Consider the following 8632-nt stretch of genomic DNA (forward strand, 5'->3'; position numbering starts at 1 on the left):
GTAAACCTGATTGCTATGGCACAAAACATTAAGTAAGGTACTTAGAAATTAAATGCATCTTTTCATGAAAAAACTATCATTATTTTTGCTGTAACTTGCAAATAATTACTCTAAGGGCAGATCAACTACGACCAGCCATTTCCAGTTACACTTTACTTGGAAAGATGCGTCTCGTCATCAAGATGCAAAAGGCTCAGTTTTTAGAAGTTATGTGCGCTCATTTTTGTTATTTATCAAAGTCCTGGATGGTCAACACTGCTCACTGAGGAATAAGTTACGGCTAGTAAGACAATATTTGCAATGTTACTGCTTATCATGGCTTTTGCTGTATCAGTGCTACAGCATTTAATGGAATAGAGTTCAGTCTTGAGAGGAAAGCTCAAGTCTTTACAAGTAACTTGGGTGAAGTTGTGGGTGTTGACATCATTGAAATAGGTCTTAATGTCTCTACTAGCTTTAGACAGTAGGTTTGTTGCAGAGCCCAGACAGCTTTGCTCTTGAAACTGACAATTCAAGGGGTAAAATAATAGGTGCGATGGGGGGAATATGTGGTAGGCAGTTTGGGAAGGCTGTACCTTCCTTGTACCTCAGGCAACGGGGAAAGGAAGAGGGCAACATGTGGCTGGGAGTTAGAATAAAAGGAGACTGCACCCTCCAAAACCTTGGGAGAGAAAATCCCGTGGGCATGTGCCCCAGTGGACTGTCTCCCTTTATTCTGATAAAGTTGAAGGACTCCTCTGTCTCCTTTTCAGACATAAACATCTGGCATTTGTGGATTTTCCTGACAATTTGGGCTCATCCGGGATCCTTCTGCCATCTGGGTCCGGCACACCACAAAGAGGAGCTGGCAGTGTGCCTCACCCAGTGTGAGTGACCAGCTCCCTTCAGTGCTAGCTGGCACTGGGCAATTGACTGAGTTCCCAAGACTGTCCAGGAGACAGGGCTGTCCATGAAGAGTCCAAAGGATATGGATGCTCAGAGGGGGCAGTTAGGAAAAGTCAAGAAAGGGGACTCAGCAAATTTCACCAGTGAGTACAGCCTCAGGGAGTAAAACAGGTAGGATGCCCAGGGTGGGCAACAAAGGAGAGTCAAAAAAGGGTCTCAACTAATAGGGATGGCAATCCCAAAATACCTCTGAAGGGTCCTTTGGGAGAATGTTGAGATGGTTTGTACATTCTCCCAGAGGTAGTCGAGGATATGGATGCCCAGAGGGGGCAATAAGAGGCACTGAGAAAGGGTCTCATCAACCCATGCCCAGAGGGGGCAATATGGTGTTAGTTTGGGAAAGGATTGGTTGAAGGGAAGTATGGAGAAATATGGTTAAAGCAAATAGCAGCGTGAGGCTATGTGATAAGGAAACTACAATGAGTACAATGGAAGTTCTCTGCCTTGTCTTCAAAATCTGCAGTCTAATACATGGCCAGCTGCAAGTGTTTTGTATTCCCAACTTCCAGGAGAGGGAAAACAGGGAGGTATTGTTCCTACATCCCCACCCCTCCCCAGGCCATTATGGAGCCAGAATGGAAGATTTGGGTTTGTCTGCTTGCTACTTGGGACTTAAGGGGGTTTCTGTATCATGAGGAGTGCCAAAGGCCAGGTGTGAGAGTACAGGACTGGCAGCACGGGCTGGGACCTGTAGGGAAGATGCAGGACTGAGCGGAGGCTGTGGGACAGCTGGGGCTCAGCACCAGGCAGTGCCCAACACCACCACCCCCACAGGCAGCGGCTGTAGTGGCCCCCTGGCTCCGTGAGGCCGCGGGATATTCCATCCACCTGCCCATCCCTGTGGCACCATCGGCTGTGCCCACACATTGAGTGCTTTACAGAGCTTGTGGTGCTGGGAGAGCAGCCCGGGGGCCTGGACAGGTGTGGTGGGGTGCTGTGGGGGGGTGTGGACACTGGGACTGGACGGGGAGCGGCTTCGATGTGCAGTGTAAGGTACAGTGACCAGCTTTGGTATATGGTATAAGAGACAATGTGTCACCAAAGCCTGGCCTGATATAAGAAGGATTTTGTTTGATTCACTAGGGAAGCAAGTAATTTTGCAAAGAATTTGGTGGCTGTGGGTAAGAGCCACCAAATTTTTTTGATTAGAAAGGCATCTCAGGTATATAAAAGATATGAAAGAAGGGATGAAGAAAAGGTAAAGATACAGGCAAGGATAAAGTTGCAGGACTCTTCTGTTTCTTTTTTGGACATAAACTTCTGATGTTTGTGGATTTTCCAGACAGTCTTAATGAGGATTTAGCCAAGTACCCTAAACCTCACTATTAGGCTGGGTTAGGTATGTGCCCACCAACCCTGATGATGGAGTAGAGCTCCTGAGAGCTCACTTTAGTGAAACAATATAAAAATACCTACATTGTATACAAAAAGGACCAGAAATGATACAGCAAAGGATTGTGTCTAGGTTTGAAAGACAGGTGTCTGCAAAGGAAGGCGGGAACCTCCTTTGGAACAGAGAATATGACCCCCTTCCCTCTGAATTATTATAAATTTGAAATTAAGGGGCTTTCAGACAAAGATATGGGAGGAGGAGTAACAGTTCTTTACTAATATGTGTATGTAAAACAAGGCAAGCAAACAACAGCTATCGAGTTTCAACAGGGATTCTGATAATATTTCCAGGTCTCAAAGAGACACAAGCAGTTGATGGTTACTAGAAAGGTATTTATTGTATAAAAGCATTAATCTTAAAGGAAAAGAGTTCAGAGAGTTGAAGTCTTTGCTAAAAGCTTTTGGCAAAAAGTCCCGAGTTCTGAGCAGCAGCTCTCTGGTATAAGGTCCCGACGTTCGGGGTAGCAGCTTCTCTGTGTGGAGTTCTGTTGTCTTGAGCTGCAAAAGTAGTTGGTGATGATGATGGTGCTGTGGTTTTTCTTCAGATTTTTTTCTTTTTCTTCTGTCAGTTATTCTTCTCCGATCCTCAATACAGGGGATTAAATTCATAAATCATCTAATCAGCTAAAAACACCCTTCTAAACAATACTTTCTACATCAATCTGAACTTAATTCTAACATGCAAAAGCAATGTTCTTTTAACATAAATTTTACATATAGGATATTATCTGTTTATGTGAATAATCCTATCTGTTCTTTCTTAAGAAAGCAAACTATTGTTTTCATTATGTCTAGAGCTAAGTTGAATCTCATTATGAAGGGTATTGTCACTGAACTTTAAACTGGGTAATAAGGCTTTTCACTAGCTAACACAGACTCTTAGAGCACTTAAGCTATATTTTTACTTCCTTAAAACTAAAACTTACACTTTTACTGTATATTTATAGTTTAATATATTTTAATTCTTTTTTCTCTCTGAGGAGCTCAGAGAGGCTTTTATTTTGGATTCCAACAAACAACAATGGCAGCAACAATGAACAAGAACAGAAAGCCCAATGAACAGTCCCTTCCCGCTCTTTAAGCACACCCCCTTTGGAGCAGGGCCGGCAGGGGCGCCGCTGGCTCCTGGCAGGGAAAGTGCGATTACTCCCCCACGCCTGCAGGGGGAGCACCGGCGGGAGTGCGGCCGCATCTCCCTCACGCGGTGATGGCGGCTGGGCTGGATGGTAAACATGGGCTGCAGGCAGGGTGGGCTCACCCTGGGTAGCAGAAACTCAGCAGCGCTGGCAGGAGCCATAGGGTGTCCCAGCACGCAGAGGGTTCGACGCTACAGTGTAGCAAAAACCCCAGAGCAAGTGGCAGAGAAATGACGGGGCTGGGCAGCGGCAGCCCGGCTCCCAGACAGGGCCAGGAGGGGCTTCCTTGGAGGGGAAAAAGGTTTGGGGTCCTGGGGTTTCCCCTGAGGCACCCGAGCAGATGGTGAAAAGGTCCTTTTTTAATGATTTAGGGTGTTAATAAGGTCCCAGTTCAATGACTGCTCCCACAAGTGATATGGGAAACATGTATGCTTATGAAAATTCAGAATTTTAGAAGCATACAAAGTGCTTAAGCAGGTGGAGGGAAACAGAAATACAGCTTATTTTAAAGGTGGAAACAACTTGTTACAAGAACACATAGGAATATAACTTGTTAGGTAGAAACAACTTGTAAGAGAACACATAGGAATTTAGTTGCTAAGTAAGGGCTATAAAGAGAAGATGTATATTGTGAAAACTCAGTAAAGCAAGACTTAGGTAATGTGAAAAGCCAATAAAGCAGAACCTGTGGTTTAAGAAGACAGCAAAAACCAGGCTCCTGATTTTGACCAGGGGCAAACTGACCTGGGAGAAAGTCAAACCTCCACTGCACTTGTCCAGAGACAGGGGTCAAACAGCGAACACTGAGGAAGACGTCTTTACTTCATCAGAAGACCACCGCTCGTCACCACCAGGAGGCATGGCACCCCAGAACACTAATTATAGTATGAGGAGCAAGAAGGTGGAGAATGAGCAGGGAATGGGTAGGCAGGGATGTGTGGGCTTGTGGAATCAATGTGTATTTAAACCTGAAACTTGTCTCGATCAGGTACGCATGTATGGTGGGTGGTCCCCCATGCGTCCCTGAAGCTGTCAGCTGCTGGAAATAAAGCATATCACTTATTCCGCAACTCACAAGCAGAGCTGCACTCCTGGTTGAAGAAGGCAGGGGGAGACAGAACCCAGCAGTGGTGGTGAAATCTCCCCACAGCGACTACAGACTCTTTCCCCTCCAAATGCCAAGAGAGCAAGAACACCGGGAGCTGCTCCAGCCCCTTTCCTCCCAGCCCAAATCTGGCGGTATCTCTGCCCCGCCAAGTTAAACCCCCCTCAGCTAAGAGAAAAGCTGTCCACACCCTTCCCACGACAACTTCTTTTGTATCTCTTAAGTATTGGTCATTTTTGTCTCCTAGCAACATATGGAAGAAAATTCCCGGAGAGAAAGAAACAAAGGGGAAAACTCTAAACCTCAACAGACTGGAAGATAGAAAGAAAAAAAAAATGATTTGGTTAGCAGAGCAGTAAATTTTCATTACTGAGACTTCACTGCTGCTGAATCAATAAAGAACATTTTAAGAAGTCTTTTAAAAGGAGAACGCTGGCCAAATATTTAGAAGAATATTTAGAAACTAACCAATAATTCCTCCAAAGGATGAAGAAAAAGCAAAAGTCTTTGTTTGATAATACAGTTGGTGGATAACTGTGTGAAAAACGAGGTTCACTCTCCTGATAAATTTTAAAAGTTTTAATATAAACAAAAAGACAATAGAAGACAAAGATAGTAAAGCAAAGAGTTAAAACAGCCAGGTGCTTGGCTCTGTGCCAAGAGCACACCTGGTGTCTTGGGAACACCCTTTATATACTATTCCTACTGCATGGACTTCATGCATATTCAAACTTTTCCAGGAACTGTTTTGCATGGCCACTCCTTGGGTCTGCCTTTTTAGAGCATGCATATTTCTTGGCTTTGTGGTTTTAATTCCTTTCTTATCATCTTGTAATTTGGGCTTTGGCTCCTTCTTACACAGGTGATGAGTGTTAATAGCAGCCTGGGCCCCATCATCTGTTCACGAGGTTATCACAATTAAGCAGACTGTTCAAGCATACTATATTGACTATTACAATAGAGCCATTATAACATTATACATATAACATTCATCTTAAAACTTGCGAAAAGTCAACATCACAATATGCATTTATAACAACCGGCTTTGAAACGAAAGGCTGTTCAAAGAAGTTCTGTTTTTTCACTGCTGAGAAGTCATAGACATGATTCCTCTTCACGGGTAATGACAACTACTTGGTTGATGTGAAAAGGAAAAGAAGTCCTGGGAAATTAATTCAAAATGTGATTTAGCTGAAACTTTAGACTTAGGAAATTATATTTCCTGAAATTCTCTGGATGAGAAGGTCTAGACCACTTTTATCAAGATCTGAAAATGAGAAAAACTTTAATCAGTAAATTGATACATAATGTTTATGGAGTCTAGGTGAGAGTTTCAGCTCTTTGGATGAAGCAGATGAGATGAGTATTAGGTATGTTATTTGTGGAGAAAAAATATTAGCCTTTTTATACAAAAATCTAGAGAAAGCAGTTGTTGAGAAGATTTTTCCCTGCAGACACATACCATAGATCACATACTCTAAAAGTCTTGGCCTGATTCACTCTGCTCAAGGAATTTATTCCCATCATTAAAATAATTACCCCTGGGGATAATAATTAAACAGTGCCTGGTTATGTTCCTAGGCTCTGGAACTATGTCTCTGGTATTGAATTCCTATTCTCTACAATCGTTTCAGCCTATGCCAGACAATTGCCTGGCACAATTTCCATCAACAGCTTGGGACCGTTGCCAGTAGGTGGTTTGGAGATGGCCATGCTATGCCGGAGAGTGGGAAGATTTAAAAGCAAGGATTCTGGCCAAATTCTTTCAGTCATCTGCATGCTACCTCTACTGGAACTCATAAATTGTCTTACAGCTTTGCTAATTCTACTGAGAATTTATCATAAACACTTATTATTAACTTTTAAAATTGAGTTAAATGTGTCATAGAAATTTCCAAAACAAGAGTTATAATGACATGGGTAATTAGAGTTTTCCTCATTTACTGTTCTGTCCTTCAAATAAAACCCTGTAGTACAAAACGTCTAATAAAACTAGCTTATACCATACTTGGCTTTGGAAACTTGGAAAATCCAAAGTTAAAATTATGCTATGAATGCGTCCGCAGAATCTCAGTGTAAAACTTCTGGAGTGAAAGATCCAGGTCGTGTCAAAGTGAAGAGAACATAAGAGAACATGCAGAAGAGAATCAGAGTTGGCCTAGGACTATTGCCAGTAGGCAGTTTGGATGTGGCTGCTGTGTGTCAGGGCTAGATAGTAGCAGGAGTCATGGCTGTTTGACTTCTCTCATATAGGAGGTTTCTTAGAAGTTGACCATTGAAAAAGTCAGACATAGGCTGTACAGTGGGGTGTGGGTGAATTTCTGGGGTCCTTCAGGGGTCTCAGATGTGTCATCTACTGGTACATGAGCTGGTGGGGCCATCAAATCCCTGTTGGAAAGGTGGAGCTCCTCTCTAGATGTTTCAAGGCAGGAAGATCTAAGGTGAGAACAAAGCATCCTGTGGTGTGTAGGGAAGATGTGCTCCCAACCTCCCAATACTTTTGCTTGTTGTATCCCACTCCCAAGATTCAAATGGCCTCTGTGCAAATGTCACCAGTGCACCATGAGATCTGTTCCCCACTGAGGTCCTAATTCATGGTGGGGCATGATTCACATTACACAATGGGGAGAAGGAGCATAGTGGAACACAATTCCCAGCACTCATTTTGTGGCTGCATTCCTCTTGAGTAGTGGACTATCAGGAAGGTTTGCCATGGAGAGGATAATTTGCATCCTTTACCTGAGACTCTGGGGGAAGGTAGGCCATGGAATTGAGAGGGTGGTGGGATACTTACATGTATGTAATGTTAGTATCAATATTGGTTTTATTTTTAATTTCAGACAATGAGTTATTGAAGAGGTTCTGGTATGAAGAATATGCATCCTTAATATTTCTTGAGGGAACATGACCCTTCCCTATGGCTTGTTCACTAAACCTGACTGAAAGTGTTGGCTTAAGCCTCTTGCCTAATCTCAGCCATGCACCTCTGGAAGAGGTGACTCTCAAACCAGCTCAAGATCAAAGGATAATTATAAATGTGGTTCTGTGATATTTGGTATACTTATATATAGATTTAGTTAGCTCTTTATTTAGATAATATACATATACTCTTGTGACAACAAAGGAAAGTTTAAGTGAAATTCATGCTTGCGGAGATTTTTGTACACTCTTTATATCTTATTTCCATTTTGTTCTAGGACAAAGTGGGAGCAACTTAAAGTAATCACACACTTGTTATTTCAAACTCTCACTTTTTCCAGTTGAATTCCTAGTATTTCTCAGATCTTGTGGAAATGCATATTTCAGCTCCATTTGCAAAAAAGAAAAAATAAATTGAAAGCATAAACTGAGAATGGCTGATGAATTTAGAGAAAAAATATGTAAGAATAGTGGTGTTTTTAAAGCAAATGTGTGGTTTTTAAAGCTTGTGCTGCTTAATGCTAGCAATAATGTGATTTCCATATTTGTGACATTTTCCAGGTTGCCAAATTGCTTTTACTACTTCAGTGTCTTTCAGGTCTTGTAATGTAGCCAGTGTTACATATAGCAAATCAGGTATTCTATGAAAAATCTCTATTTGCAAATAAGATTGAAGTCGCCAAGCTTTTTGCACTAGTAAGCTTTTATTTTGAGAGGATAAAAATGAAGTGAGATATTCAAGAGCTACAGAAGTGAGGTAGACATGGTACAAGCATATGTGTTCAGAAGAAAAGTGGGGAAATGTGACACAGAATAGTTTTACAGAAAGGAAGGAGAAATCTGAGATGGGAGTAGCCGAGTAATCGGTAAGGTTGCTGGTTGGAAAAGTGTGCTGGTTTTGGCTGGGACAGAGTTAATTTTCACTAGTATGCGGCTGGGTTTTGGATTTGTACAGGAAGCAGTGCTAGTAATACAGGGATGCATTGACTAACAGCACTTATAATCAAGGCCTTCTCTGCTCCTCACACTGCCCCACCAGCAGGGAGGTGGGGGCTGCATAGTGGGTTGAACCCCAGTGACCAAAGGGACATCCCACACATATTGCATCATGCTCAGCACTAAATCTGGGAGCAAG

This window comes from Parus major, chromosome 3, assembly GCF_001522545.3.
Source record: "Parus major isolate Abel chromosome 3, Parus_major1.1, whole genome shotgun sequence".
NCBI lineage: Eukaryota > Metazoa > Chordata > Aves > Passeriformes > Paridae > Parus > Parus major.